The sequence below is a fragment of the Mobula birostris genome, chromosome 4 (genome assembly GCF_030028105.1).
Source record: "Mobula birostris isolate sMobBir1 chromosome 4, sMobBir1.hap1, whole genome shotgun sequence".
NCBI lineage: Eukaryota > Metazoa > Chordata > Chondrichthyes > Myliobatiformes > Myliobatidae > Mobula > Mobula birostris.
In genome coordinates, this window is record NC_092373.1 from 16,305,745 (window position 1) to 16,330,050 (window position 24,306).

Here is a 24,306-nt window from a genome sequence, read left to right on the forward strand (position 1 = left end):
TTCCACAGCCATCCATGGCAATTCCCTCACAATAGGAAACATCCTCTCCACACCTGCTCATTAATGCAAATATCTCAATGTATAAAAGCATTCAGACATGGTCAAGAGGTTCAGTTGTTGTTCTGACCAAACGTCAGAATGGGGAAGAAATATGATCCAAGTGATTTTGACTGTGGAATGGTTGTTGGTGCTAGATGCGGTGGATTGAGTATCTCAGAAATTGCCGCTAACCTAGGATTTTCATGCACAACAGTCTCTGGAGTTTACAGAGAATGGTGCGAGAAACAGAAAAAAAAACTTTAAGTGAACCACAGTTCTGTGAGTGAAAATGCCTTGTTAATGAGAGAGATCAGAGGAGCATGTCCAGACTCGTTCAAGCTGACAGGAAGGCAACAGTAACTGAAATAACCACATGTTACAACAGTGGTGTGCAGCAGAGCATCTCTGAACAGACATGTTGAATTTTGAAGTGGATGAGCTAGAGCAGCTGATGGCCATGGACATACATTCAGTCTCCATTTATGAGGAAGAAAACTACCTAATAAAGTGGACACTGAATATATATTCTACCCTGAACTGACTTCCCAAAATGATTTACCTCACACTTGCCAGATTTAAATTTAATCCGGCGATACGCTACCTAACTTTGTATTTGATTTTCAATCTGCTGCAGGTTTTGACTGGTTTTGACAATCTTTCTCCCTGTCCAAAGCATTAGAAATTTTGGTGTCAATGACAAACTAATGAGCCACGCTGCCCACATTCACACCCAACTGTATCATAAGTTGTACAAGACGCTGATGAGACCTCATTTGGAATATTGTGTTCAGTTTTGGTCACCCTTAGATTGAAAAGATACCATTAAGCTGGAAAGAGTGTAGAGGAGATTTAGAAGGATACTGACAGGACTTGTGGGATTGAGTTATAGAAAGAGGTTGAGCAGGTAGGGATTTTATTCATTGGATTGTAGATCAGCAGTTCACAACTTGGTGTCCTTGCTAATGGTATTGGTCCATAGCATAAAAAAGGTTGGGGATCCTTGGGTAGGAGAATGAGAGGTGATTATTCAGAGGTGAATAATGTCCATGGCCCAAATAATATAGTCAATGTGAAGGACAATAGTACTGATGTGTTTAAACAGAAGCTGAATTAACACATAACGGAGGAAAGAAAGACAAGGATATCTTGAATGGAAGGAGAGTTGGAGAGGGCTTGTGGTCGATACAGGCACAGTTTGGAACAATTGCTCCAGTTTCTGAGCTGAAGTTTCCATATAATTCCTCAGCTGAAGAGCTTGGTACAGCCACACACAAATCAGCAGAACACAGACAGTGTACAACCATTGCTCTACCTACTGAATATCAGGGTTGAATATGGTGTCTGACATATATGTACTTAGATAATAAAATTTACTTTGAAGTTTGACTGGAATGATTGTAACATTCTGCCAATGTAATAACCAGACTGTTCAATCTTTGGCTTCTCCAGTCTTGGCCAATTTTGTGAGCATCAGGCACCAATTAGAGATGCCAGTCCTTTCACTCATTTAGCTTTTATGAGGCACCCATGATTTTACAGAAACTCTAAATTTTAAAAAACAGTTTATTGTGGAATTAATTTACATTATTTCTATCAACATTCTCTGCTGAAGAAAGGCTCCAAATGTTGGATATCTGAAACTTGAAAGAAAAATGATGGAAAAAGACCTCGAGGTCAGACAGCATCTGTGGAAACTACTCTTTCAGTTCTGCGTCCCTTTACCTGACCTGAGAATAGGGAGATAGAGAAAATGGAATCTTAAGTCATTGAGAAGATGACAGGAGGACTAGGCAAATCAAAAGGGAATGACTGTGATAGGGTAAAACCTAGTCAGATGGGGTGGCATAGCAGCGTAACAGTTAGCATAACGCTTTACAGCGCCGGCAACCTGGGTTCAATTCCCGTCACTGTCTGGAAGGAGTTTGTACACTCTCCTTGTAACCAGAAAGATTTCCTCTGAGTGTTCTGGTTTCCTCCTACAGTCCAAAGACATACAGGTTAGTAGATTAATTGGTCATTTTGGTGTAAATGGGCAGCACGGCTTTTTATGCCAGAAAATGAAACATAAATAAAATGTGTACGTGGGACAGTTAGAGTGTGATTATGTTTATTTGTCTGCACTAGGGATCTGCCATTGGTTCAGTCTGTCCAAGAGGGAGAAGAAGTGGGCTGAAACCATAGGCATATACAACAGAAGTGACCAGTTCTGATGTGAATAGAAAATTAGAATTACCTAAAGTTATAGAATCTGGTGTTGAGTCAGGAAGGCTGTCATATGCACAGATAGAAATCCCATTTTATTTCATCTACCAGAGACGTATTAGATACCTATCTGCTTGGACTCAAGCTCCAATGTAACTTATGTGGAGTACAGGAAGGAGAGGCAGAGTCAGAGAGATCCATAAGACCATAAGACAATAAGAGAAAGGAGCAGAAGTCGGCCATTTGGCCCATTGAGTCTGCTCCACCATTTTATCATGAGCTGATCCATTCTCCCATTTGGTCCCACTCCCCCGCCTTCTCACCATAACCTTTGACGCCCTGGCTACTCAGATACCTATCAATCTCTGCCTTAAATACACCGTGGACTTGGCCTCCACTGCCACCCGTGGCAACAAATTCCATAGATTCACCACCATCTGACTAAAAAAATTTCTTCACATCTCTGTTCTGAATGGGCGCCCTTCAATCCTTAAGTCATGCCCTCTCGTACCAGACTCCCCCAACATGGGAAACAACTTTGCCACATCCACTTTGTCCAGGAGTGATTAGCCACTCTGAACTATTAACTCTCACCAATTTTTTTACACAAGGACCATAGAAAGCATTCTATCCACATGCTTTACAGTTTGCTATGGCAACTACTCTGCTCTGATCACAAGAAATTGCAGAGATTTGTAAACACAGACCCAATCCATCACCAAGAACAACTTTTCTTCCATGGAGTCTGTCTATACTTCCTTCTGGCTCAGAAAAGTGGTCAAAATAGTGAAGCATCTCCACTACTCTGGTCATTCTTTGCCTGCCCCCTCCCTTCTATCGGGAAGATAAGAAGGCTTGAAAACATACACCACCACCAGGCTAAAAAAAAGTTTCTATCGCACTATATCAAACCATCCCATGTCGCACCGACAATCATTCGACAGTCCAAGTCATTTAGATCACATTTCTTCCCCATTCCGATGTTTGGTCTAAACACCAATTGAACCTCTTGGGCATGCCTGCACGCTTTTATGCATTGAGTTACTGCCTCATGGCTAGCTGACTAGATACTGGCATTAATGAGCAGGAGTACAGGTGTACCTAATAAAGTGGCCACTACGTGTAAGTGCTGGGTTATATTAGCAGTGTGAGTATGTAGATCATAATGCTGTAGCTTTATCTTAGAAACAATCTCATTCGCAAGGTGTTCACCAAATCTGATGCCTGTGTGTGTGCACTTTGAGTACGATACCCATCTGCTCTCTGAAACGAAGATCTGTCACTATTTTTAAATAAGACCTCACTTGACTGTCAGTATCTGTATCAGAGTGATGTAACATGAGATATGCATCCCGCTGTCTTGGTGAAATAGCCAGCAGAATCAAAAACCCCACCTTCCCTAGATGCTTTCTCTTCTCCCACTTCCCGTCAGGCAGAGGAGTCCTGATGAAGGGTCTCAGCCCGAAATGACGACAGTTTGCCCTCCTCCATAGAGGCTGTCTGACCTGCTGAGTTCCTCCAGTATTCCGTATTTGTCGCTTTGGATCTCCAGCATCAGCAGGCTTTTTTTCGTGTAGAGGATACAATCATGTAGCTGCAGGATCAAGGTCAGCTTCTATCCCACTAAGCGATCCCCTGCTGTGACAGGATTGGCTCTTGAGCTCACAACCTACCTCTCGTGGCCCTTGCTCCCTACCATCTGCCTGCACTATTACTGTGTAACTGTTACTCCTTAAGAAATTAGAATATTTTAAATTGCCACATGTACATCAAAACACACAGAGAAATGTGTCATTTGTTGTCAACAACCACAGCACCAATGGTGTGCTGGGGAGCAGCCCACAGCTATGAACACACAGATGCCTTGCAGATGGTGGCGAGAATTGAACCCTAATCGCTGGCAATGTAAGGTGTTACTCTAACCGCTATGCTTTCGAGCCACCCGCTATTCTGCTGTCCTGTATTCTGTTATTGCTGTCTCCTGCACTATTTTATTGTATGGCTGTAATGATAGAATCAGTATGGTTGGCATCCAGAACAAAGTTTTTCACTCTTCCTCGGTACGTGTGACAAGAGCAAACCAGAATCATGCTTATTATCACTGACTCACTCATATGATGTGAAATTTGTTGTTTTGTGGCAGTGGTTCAGTGCTTATATGTCACAAAAATAATTAAGTAGAGCAAATACAAAGAAATTATGAGTTAGTGTTCATGGATTATTCAGAAATCTGATGCCAGAGGGGAAGAAGCTCTTCATAAAATGTTGAGTGTTGGTCTTCAGGCTCCTGTACCTCCTCCTTGATGTTAGCAATGAGATGAGGGCATGCTTTACGTGGTGAGGATCATTAGTGATGTATGTCTCCTTCGTAATGCACTGCCTCTCAAAGATGGATGGGGAGAATTGCACACATAATGGAGCAGGTGACTTATCAATTTAAAAGTATGGGAGGTAGACAAAGAAACAACAGGAATTCTGCAGATGCTGTAAATTCAAGCAACACACATAAAAGTTGCTGGTGAACACCGCAGACCAGGCAGCATCTCTAGGAAGAGGTACAGTCGACGTTTCAGGCCGAGACCCTTCGTCAGGACTAACTGAAGGAAGAGTGAGTAAGAGATTTGAAAGTGGGAGGGGGAGGGGGAGATCCAAAGTGATAGGAGAAGACAGGAGGGGGAGGGATGGAGCCAAGAGCTGGACAGGTGATTGGCAAAGGGGATACGAGAGGATCATGGGACAGGAGGCCCGGGGAGAAAGACAAGGCGGAGGGGAAAACCCAGAGGATGGGCAAGGGGTATATTCAGAGGGACAGAGGGAGAAAAAGGAGAGTGAGAGAAAGAATGTGTGTATAAAAATAAGTAACAGATAAGTAACAGTACACATTTTAATTTCACATCCCATTCCCATTCTGACATGTCTATCCACGGCCTCCTCTACTGTAAAGATGAAGCCACACTCAGGTTGGAGGAACAACACCTTATATTCCGTCTGGGTAGCCTCCAACCTGATGGCATGAACATCGACTTCTCTAACTTCCGCTAATGCCCCACCTCCCCCTCGTACCCCATCTGTTACTTATTTTTATACACACATTCTTTCTCTCACTCTCCTTTTTCTCCCTCTGTCCCTCTGAATATACCCCTTGCCCATCCTCTGGGTCCCCCCCCCCCCGTGTCTTTCTTCCCGGACTTCCTGTCCCATGATCCTCTCGTATCCCTTTTGCCTATCATCTGTCCAGCTCTTGGCTCCATCCCTCCCCCTCCTGTCTTCTCCTATCATTTTGGATCTCGCCCTCCCCCTCCAACTTTCAAATTCCTTACTCACTCTTCCTTCAGTTAGTCCTGACGAAGGGTCTCGGCCTGAAACGTCGACTGCACCTCTTCCTAGAGATGCTACCTGGCCTGCTGCGTTCACCAGCAACTTTTATGTGTGTTGGAGGTAGACAAAGAGCTGGTATAAATCCACCAATAATCCATTTCAAATTGGAATGCCAGAAACTTTACAGGAAGAGATACAAACTGACACGTGAACAGGAATAAGATGGCAGCTGAAGACAAAGGAGCTTATCTGAGTGTGATGCATTGTTCACTCAGGGTTATCAAGTACCTTTCATCACCAGGATAGGTTACCCCACAGTCTTCCTGATACATGAAAAGTCTGCTGTCTCAGGCAAAGTTGGAGTATATAAGCAGTGAGGAACAAAGCAGAACGAAGGGAGGTGCTGGGAATTTTGTATTTGTAAGTGACATCAATGGGGATAAAAATTAAGTGACAATACAACCATAATACATCGGAGAGGAATTAGGCCATTCAGCCCATCGAACCTGTATTGCCATTCCATCATAGCTGATTTATTATCCATAATCCTGCCTTCTCTTCATGACCATTGACAGCCATATTATTTGAGAACTTATCAACTTCCACTTTAAACATACACGATGACTTGGCCTCCACAGCTGTCTGTGACAATGAAGTCCGCAGATTCACCACCCTCTGGCCAAAGAAGTTCCTCTTCATCTCTGTTCTAAAGTGATGTTCCTCTGTTCTGGACTCTCTGGTCATAGACTCAACCGCTACAGGAAACATCCTTTCCATATCCACACTATATACACCATTCAATTTATTCAATAGCTTTCAATGAAACCCACCTCATTCTTCTAAATTCCAATTCTTACAGGCCCAGAAGCATTAAACATGTTAACTCCTTCATGACCAGAATCATTCTAGTGACCCTCCTCTAGACCCTCTTCAACTCCAGCACATCCTTTCTTAAATAAGGAGCCCAAAATTGCTCACAATACACCAAGTGTTGTAAGTAATGCTTCATAAAGCCTCAGCAACTGCAAACCTATGTACGTTGAAGGAGAAAATCAAAAGTAATCCCGAAATATCTGACCCCAGTCCAGTTGAATGGTCTGGACACAAAACGTTTACAGTCCATTTCCCTCCATTGATGCTGCCTGACCTGTTGAGATCCTCCAGCATCTTTTATGGTGCTGCAGAATCCTGTACCTACAGTCTCTCCTGTGTTTCCACTACCATGGATCTGTCACAGTTATTCAGAGTCAAAGTCAAGTTTACTACCATAAGCAGCAACATCACAGGCACATAGCATCAGGTACACAACCTTCAAAGGAAAAACATAAATTAAACACAATTTTTACACATTTTTTTCCAGGAAAACAATTAGGAGAAAGAAAAGTCCACTTTACTGCAAGGTCGTCAAAGTTGTGTTGCTAAACTGTGGTGATTATGGTTTTGCTGGTTAGTTCAACAACTGAAAGGCTGAAGGGAAGTAGCTGTTCTTCAGCCTGGTGCTGTGGTATTTCAGTCTTCTCTACCTTCTGCCTGATTGGAGCTACAAAAACATGAAATGACCTGGATAGTGGGGATCTTTGCTGACAGATGTTGCCTTCTTGAGGCAAGACCTCATGTTGATCCTCCTGATGGTGGGGAGAGAAGCGCCCAATGCGTATTGGGTAGAGTCCACCACCCTGTGCAGTATTTGAATTGTTGTACCATACCATGAAGTAACTATTCAGGAAATGTTCAATGGGACATCTTTTAAAGTTGGATGAAAATCGGCACAGTAGCGTAGTGGTTAGCACGATGCTTTACAGTATCAGCGACCAGGGTTCAATTCCCACCATTGCCTGTAAGGAATTTGTACACTTTCCCTGTGACCGTGTGGGTTTCCTCCAGGTGCTCCAGTTTCCTCCCACAGTCCAAAGATACACTGGTTGGTGGGTTAATTCGTTATTGCAAATTGTCCCGTGATTAGGCTAGGGTTAATCAGGGGTTGCTGGGTTGCATGGCCTAAAGAGCCAGAAAGGTATATTCTGTGCCGCATCTCAGTATACAAGCCAAATCTCTTTAAAGTCCCAAGAAAACAAAGTCACTGGTGCGCTTTCCTTGTAATTGTATCAGTGTGCTGGGCCCAGGACAGGTCATCTGATCTGTTTATGTCCAGGAATTTAATTCTGCTGACTCTCTTCACTGTTGATTGCCCCAGTGTAGGCTGGCACATGTTTGTCCTCCTTCCCCTTCCTGAAATCAACAATCAGCCCTTTAGTTTTGCTGATGTTGAGTGGGAGGCTCTTGTTGCGGAATCATTCATCCAGGTGTCCAATCTCAGTCTGGTGAAGTGACTCATCGCCACCTGTGATTCATCTGACAACAGTCATATCACTGGCGAATTTGGAAATGTCATTGGAGCTGTGCTTAGCCACATTGCAGTCTTCCCACACACCAGCCCACAACCACTCTACTATTTGGTGCTGGGATTCTTGGTAACAAGAATAGAAAGGGGAATAAAGAGATAAAATTCTGGAAACCCCCAGGTCAAGCAGTATCTGGGGAAGGAAAGCAAGGGGAAAGCATGTTTGAGGTTGGAGATTCTTTGAGAGACCTAGTAGGAGAGCCCTCTTTCCCTCTTCCCAATTTCTCAGTTCCGACAAAACATTCCAACCTGAAATATTAACTCTGTGTCACCTTCCACAGATGCTGCCTGATCTGCTGAGTGTTTCCACCATTTTCTGGCTTTGTTTCAGATTTCTACTATCTCCAGGTTTTTTTTTGTCTGTATTAATTTAAACAAGTTTGACCTGTCCCTAAAGTTGGACGAAGAATCTGTCCGTCAGTCCACAGTCAACATCCTCAGTCTTTCCTAACCTCTGTCATTTTTAAAAACAGTACCATTTTGCTGATTTGTGTACACTTCCCCTCTCAGCACTCTCCAGAACCTCCCGTGGGAGAGGTGCCAATGCTTGAGAGCATGTTCTGCCAATCTCAAGGACATCTTCTATCTCACTGTTATCGGACTTTGAAAGGATGTCAAAAACACAAAGATGAACTCTTTCTCTCTCAATCCATCCAAGATATTTATCAGGAGCGCTGCAGATGTGGGGCCCATAGCATTGTTAAGGTTCCCGCCCATCTGTCCCACAATTTCTTTGACTCCCTACCATCAAGCTTCAGTATTCACTATGGAAAAGAATCTTGGCTATTGTAGGGAAGACTTACAGCGAACTGAAAAGCTTGAGCATATAAATATTCAGAAAGAGGATGTGCAGGATGTTTTGGAAAGCATCAAGTTGGATAAGTCACCGGGACCAGATGAGATGTACCTCAGGCTACTGTGGGAGGAGAAGGAGGAGATTGCTGAGCCTCTGCCGATGATCTTTGCATCATCAATGGAGGATTGGAGGGTTGCGGATGTTGTTCCATTATTCAAGATAAGGAGTAGAGATAGCCCAGGAAATTGTAGACCAGTGAATCTTACCTCAGTGGTTGGTAAGTTGATGGAGAAGATCCCGAGAGGCAAAATTTATGAACAATTGGAGAGGCATAATAAGATTAGGAATAGTCAGCATGGCTTTATGAAAGGTAGGTCATGCCTTACGAGCCTGATTGAATTTTTTGAGGATGTGACTAAGCACATTGATGAATGTAGAGCAGTAAGTGTAGTGTTATGGATTTCAGCAAGGCTTACTGAGAAAGTAAGGAGGCATGGGATCCAAGGAGAAATTGCTTTGTGGATCCAGAACTGGCTTGCCCACAGAAGGCAATGAGTGGCTGTAAACTGGTCATATTCTGCATGGAGGTCAATCACCAGTGGTGTGCCTCAGGGATCTGTTCTTGGATCCCTACTCTTCATCATTTTTATAAATTACCTGGATGAAGAAGTGGAAGGATGGGTTAATAAATTCGCTGATGACACAAAGGTTGGAGGTGTTGTGGATAGTGTGGAGGGCTGTCAGAGGTTACAGCGGGACATTGCTAGGATGCAAAACTGGGCTGAGAAGTGGCAGATGGAGTTCAACCCAGATAAGTGTGAAGTGGTTTATTTTGGTAGGTCAAATACGACGACAGAATATAGTATTAATGGTAAGACTCTTGGCAGCGTGGAGGATCAGAGGGATCTTGGGGTCGGAGTCCATAGGACACTCAAGGCTGCTGCGCAGGTTGACTCTGTGGTTAAGAAAGCATACGGTGCATTGGCCTCCATCAAACGTGGGACTGAGTTTAGGAGCCGAGAGGTAACATTGCAGCTATATAGGACCCTGGTCAGACCCCACTTGGAGTACTGTGCTTAGTTCTGGTCGCCTCACTATAGGAAGGATGTGGAAACCATAGAAAGGGTGCAGAGGAGATTTACAAGGATGTTGCCTGGATTGGGAAGCATGACTTATGAGAATAGCTTGAGTGAACTCGGCCTTTTTTCCTTGGAGTGACGGAGGATAAGAGGTGACCTGATTGAGGTGTATAAGATGACAAGAGGCATTGATCATGTGGATAGTCAGAGGCTTTTTCCCAGGGCTGAAATGGCTAGCATGAGAGGGCACAGGTTTAAAGTGCTTGGAAGTAGGTACAGAGGAGATATCAGGGATAAGTTTTTTATGCAGAGAGTGGTGAGTGTGTGGAATGGGCTGCCGGTGACGGTGGTGATGGATACGATAGGGCCTTTTAAGAGATTCCTGAACAGGCATATGGAGCTCAGAAAAATAGAGGGCTATGGGTAACCCTAGGTAATTTCTCAGGTAAGGACATGTTTGTCACTGCTTTGTGAGCTGAAAGGCCTGTATTATTAATGCACCATCAATAACTCCAAAAGACTGGAAGTAGAGTAAATACTGAAAGGCTTTTATTAACGGTAAAATGTGACCTCCATCATGCTGAGTATCTGCCCCTGGACTGAGAAGAGGAGCAATGGCCCAATCGCTTTTATTCAGGGGTCTGTGGGAGGAGCCACAGGAGCAGTCAGCAGAGGGGCGTGTCCAGACAGGTAACCCAGTTACAACATATATATATATGGTTTACCACAATTGTGCTGTGGGTTTTCTATGTTTCTAAGAGGTGCCGTAGCATTAGGACAAGGACTGTTGTTCAGATCAGACATCAGAATGGAGAAGAAATGTGACCTAACTGACTTTGGCTGTGGAGTGACTGTTGGTGCCACATGGAGTGGTCTGAGTATCTCAGAAAGTCATTGATCTCCTGGGAGTTTCACTCAAAACAGCCTGCAGAGGTGAAAGAGAATGAAAGAGGTAGAAAATGACATGGCAGCGTGGAAGACCACACCTCCTCCAAACGACCAGGTGTTGTGTCTTACTGTGGCCGATGTGAGGAGAACCCTGCACAGGGTCAACCCACAGAAGGCTGCTGGACCAGACAATATTCCTGGCAGAGTGCTTAGAGGATGTGCAGACCAGCTAGCTGAGATTTTCACTGACATCTTCAACATCTCCCTGAGCAGCGCCGTCGTTCCTACATGCTTCAAGGCCGCCAACGTCGTCCCCGTGCCGAAGAAGTCTTCAGCGTCCTGCCTCAACGACTACCGTCCCATTCACTCACATCCATCATCATGAAATGTTTCGAGAGGCTCGTCATGAGGCACATCAAGACCTTGCTGCCCCCCTCACTGGACCCCCTGCAGTTCGCGTACTGTCCCAACCGTTCAACAAACGACACCATTGCCATCACCCTCCACCTGGACAAAAAAGACACGTACGTTCGAATGCTGTTCATAGACTTCAGTTCAGCATTCAACACAATCATTCCTCAGAAACTGATTGGAAAGCTGAGCCTACTGGGCCTGAACACCTCCCTCTGCATCTGGATCCTAGACTTCCTGACTGGGAGACCTCAGTCAGTCCAGATTGGTAGCAGCATCTCCAACACCATCACACTGAGCACGGGGGCCCCCCAGGGCTGTGTGCTCAGTCCACTGCTGTTCACTCTGCTGACCCACGACTGTGCAGCAATACACAGCTCGAATTACATCAAGTTCGCCGATGACACGACCGTGGTGGGTTTCATCAGCAAGAGCGATGAGTCAGCATACAGAGAGGAGGTGCAGTGGCTAATGGACTGGTGCAGAGCCAACAACCTGTCCCTGAATGTGAACAAAACAAAAGAGATGGTTGTTGACTTCAGGAGGACACGGACCGACCACTCTCCACTGAACATCGATGACTCCTCCATAGAGATCGTTAAGAGCACCAAATTTCTTGGTGTTCACCTGGCGGAGAATCTCACCTGGTCCCTCAACATCAGCTCCATAACAAAGAAAGCCCACCAGCGTCTCTACTTTCTGCGAAGGCTGAGAAAAGTCCATCTCCCACCGCCCCCCCCATCCTCACCACATTCTAGGGAGGTTGTATTGAGAGCATCCTGAGCAGCTGCATCACTGCCTGGTTCGGAAATTGCACTGTCTCGGATCGCAAGACCCTGCAGCGGATAGTGAGGTCAGCTGAGAAGATCATCGGGGTCCCCCTTCCTGCCATTAGAGACATTTACACCACACGCTGCATCCGTAAAACAAACAGCATTATGAAGGACCCCACGCACCCCTCATACAAACTCTTCTCCCTCCTGCCATCTGACAAAAGGCACCGAAGTATTCGGGCTCTCACGACCAGACTATGTAACAGTTTCTTCCCTCAAGCCATCAGTCTCCTCAATACCCAGAGCCTGGACTGACACCAACCTATTGCCCTCTACTGTGTATATTGTCTTGTTTATTATTTATTGTAATGCCTGCACTGTTTTGTGCACTTTATGCAGTCCTGGGTAGGTCTGTAGTCTAGTGTAGTTTTGTGTTGTTTTATGTAGTTCAGCGTAGTTTTTGTATTGTTCATGTAGCACCATGGTCCTGAAGAACGTTGTCTCGTTTTTACTGTGTACTGTACCAGCAGTTATGGTCGAAATGACATTAAAAAGTGCCTTGACTTGACTTGACAAAGTCCAGCTCTCTTCAGCCCCCCCAGGAAGTAGAGGTGTTGGTCAATTTTCTTATTTGTGTAAACTGTGTTTTGCAGCCTTGAGAGTGACAGGAAGACAGCAGTATCTCAAATAACCACACATTACAACAGTTGTGAGCAGAACAGCATCCCTGAATGCACAGCACATTGAACCTTGAAGTGGATGGGCTACAGCAACACAAGACCATAATGACAACCTAATTAGATTGAGGTGAAACAGTAAGAGAACTCAAAATAAAGTGCAACAGCTACAGAGAAAGGGCAGTGCAAGGAAATAATAAGGTACTCAACATAACGAGATAGATTGTGAGGTCGAGTGTTGGTCTTATTGTATTAGTTAGAGAACCCTTCAATAATCTTATAACAACAGGGTCGAAGCTGTCCTTGAGCCTGGTGGTACATGCTTGCAGTCTTTTGAATCTTCTGCCTGATGGATGGAATGAAAATCCCCCAGCTGATCGTGCCCCAGTTACTTTGGAAGAAATGAAAAGGAATTGAGGAATGTCTTGTATTCATAGAGGATCAAACGCAAAGATTACTTTCACTTGAATAAAAGCTTTGAATCAGTTGGTAATGTGAATTTTGACAAAATAGTACATGACGCTTTATTTACCTAATGTTCATCTTTAACTATAACAGGATTAAGCTGTCTCACCATCCATGACATGCCTCCTTCTTGTTACTAAGAAACAAGGAGGTCCACACTCAATGATTTAGGGACAGCTTCTCCACCTCCACCATCGGACTTCTGAATGGTCGATGAACTCATGAACACTATTTTTGTACACACTTTATTTTTGTCATTTACAGTGATTGTGTTTTGTATTGTATCCCTGCCGGAAAACAGCAGATTTTTGTCATATTAGTTGGTAATAATAAACCTGATTCTGGTCCTGACTTGCTTGGTGGAGTTGGAAAGGAATAGGGGAGAACCCAGGGGTTCAGAACCAGAAGGCATAGGCTCAGATTCATAGAGTCGAAGACTTATAAAGCAGGGAAACAGACTTTTTGGCCCATCTCACTGTTACTAAACAAAAGTCTATCTACACGTGCATATTAAACTAAATGTTTACTAGACTAATCCAGTTTGCCTGCATTTGGCCCATATCGCTCTAAACAAGGGATTCCCAACCTTTTTATGCTATGGACCAATACCATTAACCAAGGGGACTGTGGACCCCAGTTTGGGAAACACAGTTTTAAACCTTTCCTCTCCACATTTCCTCTAAATGACTTTAAGGGGGTGTAATTGTACAACTATGTCAAGCAGCTTGTTCCACATACCCACAAACTGGTCGGTAAAGGAGGGAGGAGAAGATGGCGGCGCGACGCAGCACGCATGGCCGTTCCGAATGATATCCTCTGTGTTAACTAGGGGGCCGTGCACAATCCTGATTTGATGGAGACAGCCGTGAGAAGCATGGAGGAACACCTGGAGAAACTTCTGAAATGCCCGCTTGGCTGCCGCTGCTACTGTGTGATCGAGAATCTCTGGAGGGGAAGGCCCCAAATCCTTCCCTTTGCCTATTGCCTGTTGCCAGGGCCGGGGTCGAAGTGCTCGGCAGAGATGGTGCTTGGTGCTCGGTGTCGGAGGGCTGGTCAGAGGCTTGGAGTTTTCGGACCGACTCGGAGTCGGACTGTGGTCGGATGCTTCCAGAATGCTGCATCGGCAAGTTTGCGGTGCTGGAGGGTCACCGTCTGCGTGAGATGATGGGACTTTCGAGAGACTTTGAGACTTTTTACCGTGCCCATGGTCTGTCCTTTATCAAATTACGGTATTGCTTTGCACTGTTGTAACTATATGTTATAATTATGTGGTTTTTGTCAGTTTTTCAGTCGGTTTGTCATGTGTTTCTGCGATATCATTCTGGAGAAAAATTGTATCATTTTTTAAATGCATGCATTATTAAATGACAATAAAAGAGGACTGCGTGTCCTCATAATCTAATCAATAATCTAACCTCTGTGTGAAAATTTTATTCCTCAGATCTCCTTGAAATATTTTCCCTTTCACTTTAAATCTTTCTACTTCTACTTTTAGAGTCCATTAACCTGCATGATCTAATCCATCCAGGAATTCAGGAGAAATTTGTTTTTATTCCAGAGATTGTGAGGAATGTGGAAGGAAATGGCACAGAAACCCTCTGAAGCCTCTTTTAAGCTTGCGCCTTTGAGCCTTCATACTAGACGATGATGTAACCAGTCAGATTGCTCTCCACGGTACATCTGTAGAAATTTGCCAGAATCTTTTTGGGTAGACAGTCAGAATCCTTTCCCCAGGATAAAAAAAAAATGACAAGTACTAGGGAGGACATGCATTTAAGGTGTAACACAGTCAATGGATAGGAGTTGGACAAGTATTTTATATCGAGACTGGTGGGTGCCTATAATGAACTGCCAGAAGTAGTCTGGAAGCATATATGATATTCTTGTTTAAAAAATCATGAACATATAGGGAATAGAGGTATATAGATCACATGGAATCAGAAGAAATTTAGTTTGATTTGGCACAGAACAGAAGTTTGGGCCAGAGGGCCTGTTCCTATGCTGTACTATTCTATGCTTCATTTTCATATCATGAAATGTACACAACATTCGCAATAACGTTGCGCCTATAACACACTGGCACAGCTGAAGGAGTCCTTGGCTCACAGCACCATAGATATGGGTTCTGTGTGGAGTTTGCATGCTTGCTCCATGATCCAGTGCATTTTCCCTGGGATATCTTATAGGGGTTAATTGACCCCTATAAGATATCCCTGATAAGCACTTGAATAGAGAAACCCGGGAAAAGATGAAAAACAATGTAATTAATATAGATTTAGTATAAATGAATGCCTTGGTGCAGAATCAGTGGGCTGAACGGTCGGTTTCTGTGCAATACTGCTCTGTGACACTATCTCAAATGAGAAATAAATGATATTAATTTCCATTATACAAGACCACCATCATAGGAATGCCCAGCATCTCAGCACTTGTGCATTCAAACAAGCTCAGATAATATTACACTCAGTGGCTGCTTTATTACCTGCACCTGCTTATTAATGCAAATATCTAACCAGCTAATCATGTGGCAGCAACTCAATGCATAAAAGCATGCAGACAGGGTCAAGAGGTTCATCTGTTGTTCAGACCAAACATCAGAATGGGGAAGAAATGTGATGTAAGTGACGTAGACTGTGGAATGATTGCTGGTGCCAGATGGGGTGGTTTGAGCATCTCAGAAACTGCTCGTTCTCCTGGGATTTTTGCAAACAGCAATCTGTAGCGTTTACAGAGAATGGTGTGAAAAATAAAAAAAATATACATCCAGTGAGGAGTTCTGTGAGTTCTGTGGGTAAACATTCCTTGTTAATGAGAGAGGCCAGAGGAGAATAGCCAGACTGATTCAAGCTGACAGGAAGACGACAGTAACTCAAATAACCACATGTTATAACTGTAGTGAGCAGAAAAGCATCTCTGAATGCAGATTATGTCAAGCATTGAAGTGGATGGATTACAGCAGAAGGCCACAAACATGCACTCAGTGGCCACTTTATGAGGTACACCCCTGCATCTAATGAGCTAGCCACTGTGTGTACATCGAAGTTGGGGTGGTCGGATATGAGTACCTTCCTGTTGATGCAGGACTACTGGTGATTCAATGGAATGGAGAGGGGCTTCTGACGATCAGCTTTAATGGTTTGGTAACTCAGAGTTAGTAGTTCACTCACGGTTTCGCGGCGTAATGAGGCCTACAGTCAGGGTCTGCCCTGTGAGCGTCACATTCTTCACTGAGCCCTGGCAGGGAGGCAAAGTCACGTGAGGGCAGTACAGCTCCGCAGCCAAGGCTAATGCCAAAATTGCCTTGGCGGCTGCAATTGAGAAAGAATGCCAGGCATGCACCGGAAGCCCTTGTGCAAAGAAAGAAAAACATGAGTGCATTGCAATCTTTTATCTTATCTGGCAGATGTCATGAATCAGCCATAAAGATTGGTGGAAGCAAGCCAAAAGGGAGGAGGAAGAAGAAGAATTAATTTGTAGGCATACCATGCTGGGCTGTTGGTAATTAACTGTTTATAATGTGTGCCCTGAAATGTGTCATTGCTTTTTTATTGAAACAAAAGGAAATTACAAATGTTGTTCTACTCTCTCCGAGTTTCCTTCTTTACTGAAGGCATACTTCTTGTTAAGGGTTTCTTCAGGAATTATTAAGATTTCTTTATTGTGAAGTGTGTAGGGAATATCCAACAGGTCTTTTGGCCCACTGTGTTCTGTTGCCCTTTTAACCTACTCCAAGTTCCATCTAATGGTATGACAAGGAAAGCTAATTAGGACAAAGGAAAAGAGCACAGACTTTTTGGGCTGAATGGCCTATTTCAACATCATAAGGAAATAGGCTTGGTTGGCGTTGAGAAACATACAATTGAGGTAAGACTTGCATTCCTTCATATTCTTCCATATCCCTCTCGGAATAACCCAATGTGATTTACAGCCAGTTCAGACATTTTGAAATTCAGCCGACGCCTTAGAGCTATTTTAATCAACACAGCAAAATCCAACAAGAAAGTTGGGCTGTCATGGTAGCATCGTGTTTCATGTGACACCGTTACAGCTCACAGTACTGAAGTTCGGGTTTCAAATCTGTAAGGAGTTCAGGTAGAATGGCAGCAGTGTACGTCGGTGACTCACTGCAGGAAATTGTACCAGTTTTCCTCGTTTAAAAAAAATACACCCCTTTTGAACCACTTGTGCTGCAATCTGTAGCACGTAAATTTCCTCTTAACAACAGACTACGAAATTACATTAATGATCTTCCGATCTCACGTTCGATGGTTAAATGCAGTGCAGTTAAGCGTGATACCTTTACGGGTCAGCGCCACGGTTGAGAAAGTGGCAGGAGAGGCAGAATTCAAACCAAGTTCGAGGGTAGTGGGGTGAGACCTCCCCTAACTAGCATCTCTTTGGTAAATATGCAGTCACTGGAAAATAAGATTGACGATCTCAGGGCAAGGCTGCTGTTTCCAAGGCAAATGAGGCAGAACTCAGTTGTTTGTTGCACTGAAATTTGGTTAAATGTGGATACACTGGATGCAGTGATATGACTGGAACATTTCATGACTTTCAGAATGGATCGATCTGTGAACTCTGATAAGGAAAGAGGTGGCGACATGCACTTCTTGGTCAATTCACAATGGTGCAGGGACGTTGAGATTATGCCATCTTCTTGTTACCCTGACTTAGAACAACTAACAGTTAAACATAGACCATTCTATTTGCTTCGGGTGTTCCCATCCGTGATCCTGACCACAGTTTACATAGCACCAGCAGCCGATTATATGTAAGCACATGCAAAACTACACAATGTTGTCTGTAGACAGAAACAGTTCATACTGGCGCATTCAACTCACAGTCAGCGACTTTAACCAGGCCTGTCTGAAGAAAACCCTGCCCAGTTATCACCAGCACATAACTTGTTGCACCAGAGGTCCCAACACACTAGACCAGTGCTACACTATGATAAGGAATGCCTATCGTTCCATCCCGAGGCCACACTTTGGCAAGTTGGATCTTCTGTCTGTACTCCTACGACCTGCATACAGATAGAGCCTAAGGAACAAGGCTTCAGAGATCAAGGCAACTAAGAGATGGTCACGGGAGGCGGAAGAATGGTTACAGGATGGTCTTGAGTCAGTGAAATGGGTAGTGTTCAAGAACTCATCTGAGGATCTGAATGACTACACCACGGTGAGTACAGACTTCGTTGAAACAGCTATGGATGAGTATGTCCCCACAAAATTGTTCAGGGTTTTCCCCAGTCAGAAGCCTTGGATGAACAATGAAATCCGGAATCTTCTGAGAGCCAGATCAGAGGCATTCCAGTCTGGAGATCACGAATGCTACAAGTGGTGTAGGTATGATCTCTGGAAAGGCAATTCTCGGGTGAAGTGGAGATTCTAGACTAGACTGCAACCAGCAAGGGATGCTCGACAGCTGTGCCATAACCTCCTACAAAGTTAAGTCTTGCGACATGGGGGACAGCAAAGCTTCACTTCCAGATGAGCTCAATGCCTTCAATGCTCACTTTGATCACTTGAACATGGAGGAACCGCTGAGCGACCCCATGTCCCATGATGGTCTTTTAGCCTCAGTACCTAAAGGTGACGTGTGAACTGCCTTCAAGAGAGTCAATCCAAGGAAAGCATTCGGTTCAGGCGGAGCACCTGGCTGAATACTGAAAACCCATGCCAACCAACTGGCTGGTGTATTCACAGATATCTTCAACCTCTTGCTCCAACAGTGTGTGTTACCCACCTGCTTCAAGCGGGCTCCAATCATTTTAGTGCCCAAGAGCATCACAACCTGTCTAAATAGCTATTGTCCAGTGGCACTTACATCCACAGTGATGAAGTGTTTTGAGAGGCTGGTATTGAAGCATATCAGTTCCTGTCTGAGTGATGAATTGGATCCGCTTCAATCCTCCTACTGAAGCAACAGGTTCACAGCAGATGCTAACTCGTTGGCTCTTCACATAACCCTAAAACATCTGGACAACAAAGATGCATACATCAGAATGTTCTTTATTGATTACAGCTCAGCACTTAATGCCATCATCCCCTCAAAACTAATCAGTAAACTCCAAGATCTGGGCCTCAATATCATTTTGACAAATTGGATCCTGAGTTTCCTCACTTGTAGACCCCAATCAGTTCGGATTGACAAAAATATCTCCTCTACAACCTTCATCAGCACAGGAGCACTGTGGGGATGTGTATTTAGCCCCCTGCTCTACCCGCTTTACACCCACGACTGTGTGGCTAAGTACAGCCCCAACACCATATACAAATTTGTTGATGACTCCACTGTTGTGGGCTATATCAAAGGTGGTGATGAATCAGCATGCAGGAGGGTGACTGAAAATTTGGCTGAATAGTGTGATAACAACAGCTTCTCTCTAGATGTCAATAAGACCAAGGAACTGCTAGGTTTCAGGGAAGGGAAGACAGAGGTCCATGAGCCAATAATCTCTGGAGGATCAGAGGTGGAACAGGTCAGTAATTTTAAATTCATGGGTGTTACTAACTCAGAGGACCTGTCCTGGACCTATCATATAAATATGATTGTGAGGAAGCCACAACAGCACCTCTACTTCCTCAGGAGTGTGCGGAGATCTGCATGTCATCAAAAACCCTGGCAAACCTCCATAGATTTGTGGTGGAAAATGTGCTGACTGGCTGCATTATGGGCTGACATTGGAACATCAATGCCTTTGAGTGGAAAATCCTACAAAAGCTAGTGGATTTGGCCCAGTACCTCCTGAAGAAATCCCCTTGGAGGTGAGGAGGGTTTTGTCCATCATGGGGGTGGCTGAGCCTACAACACTCTGCAGCCTCCTTGAGGGGAAAAGAAGTCAGTGTAGGATCATAGTGATTAATCAGCCATGATCTTATTAAATGGGGAAGAAGGAAAGAAATGGTCTTAACTTGCTACTCTTTCCAATTTTAACAAGGCGTACATGATCAGATCATCCTAATACTCCAATGTAACACTGGGTGATGCCGGTACATTGCTCTTTGCCTCTGAAACCTGTGCCAATGACAGAATACAAACTCAATTATGAACCTCAAGGTTGTATATGGTATACAGTGGATTGTTTGGTTAATTGGGACACTTCAAGACCAATACACTTCGGCCCTATTAAGAGGCTGTCCTAGTTAGCCGAAGTTTCATGTAAATAGTTAAAAAGGTATAAAAAAGACAAACTATTACAAATTGTGTAGCTAAATGAAATTTAAATGTATTAGAATACCACCAATACTATTGCAGTACTATAAAACTGTGCATTAGTTTCTAATACTGACTGATGGAGGAATTCATCTGCATCATGTTCTTTTGACAGTAAGTGAACAAATTCAGTGCCGACACCCAGTGCAGATAATGGACTGCCTTCATACAATGATGTTGATAATCACATCCTCCAAATCTTCATTTTCATTGTAATATTTAAAATGATTGTCAACACCTTAAAACTCTCCATAGTTTGTAACTCGTTAAAATAATCCTATTGTTTCAAATCAATGAAATAGTTTCATTTTTCACTCCTATCTGTTTCCGGCATCTCCTAGCCGGAATGCTTGAAACCACAGTGAGCAAAACAGTTCTGAATTGTTTTACTGTTCATTTTTTGCCAAATATCAGTGACAAAAATCATTGTTTTTTTTTTTGAACACAAACACAGCAACTGAAGCTATTTTAAAACTGTTCGAAGCACGGTATTGTGTCTAATGGCCACACAAATGCACACAACTGATGCTAGTTAGAAACTGTTCAGCAATGGTGTCTTGTCCCAAATAAGCAACGTTGAGTCTCAACTAAACCTGGCTATTTTCTCAGTTAGATTTTGTTGGGATTTGGTGGAAATTTGTGGGGATTTTCTAAGCACAGTAGTCTCTATAGAGCTTACAGAGATTGATGCAAAAAATAAAACCATGTGAAAATGCCATTAATGAAGGAGGTCGGAGGAGAATGGCCAGACTGGTTCAAGCTGACAGGAAGGTGACAGTAACTCAAATAACCACATGTTACAACAGTGATGTGCAGAAGAGCACCTCTGAATGCACAACACATCAAACCCTGAATTGGATGGGCTAAAGTAGCAGAAGATCACACCAGGTTCCTCTCCTGTGGCCACATTGTTACTTACATACATACCTGTACCTAATAACACCTAAGTTGTACACCTTTCTATAATCTGTCTACATTACGTTCCTCTACTGTTCAGTGACTATTGGGGCAGGGGAACTATAGTATAATCCCAGTGTAACTACATATTTTTTATTTCAGAGCTCTACCTAAATTGCCTCAGTGGATGAGTCCTCTGGTGTGTCCTCTCTGTATGCCACCATGACATTTTCCCTGATCAGTATTGCAACTGTTCTACACAAAATGCTGGACAAATTCAACAGGTCAGGCAGCATCAATGGCAATGAATAAACAGTTGATATTTCTGGCTGAGACCCTTCATCAGGGCTGAAAAAGAAGGGGGAAGATGCCAGAATAAGAAAGCCGATGGGTGAGGAAGGATATACAAGCTAGAAGGTGATAGGTGAAGCCAGGTGAGAGGGAGAGGGGAATGAATTAAGAAGCTGGGAGGTGATAGGTGGAAAAGGTAAAGGGCTGAAGAAGAAAGAACCTGATAGGAAAGGAGAGAGGACCATGAGAGAAAAGGAAGGAGGAGGGACACCGGAGTGAGGTGATAGATAGGTGAGGAGAAGAAATAATGGGGCAGAGTGGGAAATTGAAAGAGGGAAAGAGGAGGGGAAAAATTACCAGAAATTGGAGAAATCAATATTCATGCCATCAGGTTGGATGCTACCTAGAAGGAATATGATATGTTTCTCCTCCAATCTGAGTGGCCTCATCACGGCCAAGGTGGACCAACTTGTTGGAATGGGAATGGGGACTAGAATTTAAATGCTTGGCCACTCGGAAATCCTGCTATTTGTGAATGGAGCAGAGATGCTCAACAAAGCGGACCCCAATTTACATCGGGTCTCACCAATGTAGAGGAGGCTGCAGCGGGAGCACCAGATACAGCACACAACCCCAGAAGATTTGCAGGCAAAGCATTGCCTCATCTGGAAGATCTGTTTGGGACCCTGAATGGAGGTGAAGGAGGAAATGAATGGCAGGTGTGGCACTTCTTCTGCTTACAGGGATGAATGCCAGTCGGGAGGTTAGTGGGAAGGGACAAATAGGCAAAGAATCATGGAGGGGATGGGAACTGGAGTGATAGGACTGAGGAGGGGGCAGCTGGTATACAAGTCAATGCAGTGTGTAGTGAGACTGCGAGGAAGGACAGGAAGATGATAGGGCAAAATTGCAGCCTGGTATGGAAACAGCAATACCAGAGCAGAAAACCCAACAAAAGGTAGTGGAACACACATAAACTGCTGGAGCAACTCAGCAGGCCAGGCAAAATCTAGTCTGCTCTGCCATTCCATCATGGCTGACTAATTTTCCCTCTCAACCCTATTCTCCTGCCTTCTCCATATAACCTTTGACAGCCTTACTAATCCAGAAACTATCAATCTCTGCTTTAAATATAAACAGACTCGGCCTCTGCAGCTGTCTGAGGCGATGAATTCTGCAGTTTCTACACCCTTCAAATGAAGAAGTTTTACCTTATCACTTTCCTAGAGGGACCTTTTTTTACTCTGAGGTTGTGCCATCTGATTTAGACTCCCCCACTATTGCAGTTGTCCTCTCCACATCCACCCTCTTGAGGCCTTTCAATAACTAGCAGATTTTGAGGTATCCACCCCCACTCCCTTCATTCTTGTGAACTCCAGCAAGTACAGGAACAGAGCCATCAAATGCTTCTTGTACATTAACGCTTTCATTGCCAGAGCACTCTCATGAAGCTCCTCTGTATCCTTTCCAATACTGCCAGATCCGTTCTCAGATATGGGCTCCAGAACTGCTGACTATATTCCAAATGTGGTCTGACCAATGCCTTATACAGCCTCGGCATTACATCCTTGCTTTTATATGCCAGTCCTCTCAAAATAAATGCTAACATTGCATTTGCCTTCCTTACCACTAACTCAACCTGCAAGTCAAACCTTCAGTTTATCTCCATAGATGGAAACACAGTGATCAAGAAAGGGGAGGGAGGTGTCAGAAATGGACCAGCTGAATTTTAAGTTCAGGGTGGAATTTAAAGGCAACATTAATGAAATTGATGAGTTCAGCATGGGTGCATGAAGAAGCACCAATGCAGTTGTCAACGTTAATGCAGAAAGAGTTGGGAAGCATTACCAATGAAGGCTTTGCACATGGACTGTTCCATATTGCCAATGAAACAGACCTGACCAGCTCCCCCGCCATCAATAGCCTCATCCATCTGGTGGAACTGGTCCTCACCCTCAACAATTTCTCCTTCAGTTCCTGTCACTTTCTCCAAACTCAAGATGCAGCCATGGGACCCACATAGGCCCTAGTTGTGGTTGCCTTTCTGTTTAAGTTTACAGAGAATAGTGCAAAAATCCCAGTAGATCAGTAGTTCCTGAGGTACTCAAAACATCCCAATCATTCTATGGTCCAAGTAGCTTAGATAATATTTCTTCCCCATTCTGATGTCTGGTCTGGACAACAACTGAACCACTTGACCATGTCTGCATGTTTTTATGCATTGAGTTGCTGCCATGTGATTGGCTGATTAGATATTTGCATAGGTACAGGTGTACCTAATAAGGTTGCCACTGATCTGAGGTTCGATGCCAGCACCTTCCTGTTGGTGTGGTAATACTGAGCTTTTACTGGGACTGGGAGAGGCTTCTTATCATCCATTTTAACCCTTTGGTAACTCTGTGCCAGCAGCTCACTCATGGTTTTGCAGCACAATGTGGCCTGACAGACGCACTCATCACTGAGCCTTGGCAAGGATGGGCGTCATGTAAAGGAAGCACAACACTGCAGCCAAGGCCAAAGTCAAAGTTGCTTCAGCAGCCACAATTGAGAAAGAATTCCAGACATGCACCTTGGCTCCGGAGTAAGGCTGTTTTGTTTGGCTGTATTCATGCATATGGTTGAAGGACAATTAAACTTGAAGTTGAACACGCTGAGAGGAGAATGGTACAAGAAACAGCCGGTTGAAGGGAAGGGATGTTCCTGAACCTGTTCATTATAACTTGGCTGTTTGTAGTGAAGGGAAGTAAGTGAAGGGTAGTATTGAGTGTTCATGATGAAGTGGGAATAGCAACACCAATCAGATAATCTCTTCAGTTCAATAAAACAAGATCTAAGTCAAAATAGAGTTTAT

The 24,306-nt window shown here is 44.0% G+C and overlaps 1 long non-coding RNA gene across 1 annotated transcript in view; it reads right to left on the minus strand.

Moving 5' to 3' along the window:
- The window catches only part of LOC140196177 (uncharacterized), a 44,571-nt gene extending 26,846 nt beyond the window's left edge, over positions 1 to 17,725 (minus strand). Inside the window, exons 1-2 of the long non-coding RNA XR_011885645.1 lie at positions 17,347 to 17,725; positions 16,217 to 16,396 (exon numbers count right to left, since the gene is read on the minus strand). This is a non-coding gene — a long non-coding RNA (uncharacterized lncRNA). The remainder of the gene's footprint in view (positions 1 to 16,216; positions 16,397 to 17,346) is intronic.
- Between the last annotated feature and the right edge of the window lie 6,581 nt (positions 17,726 to 24,306).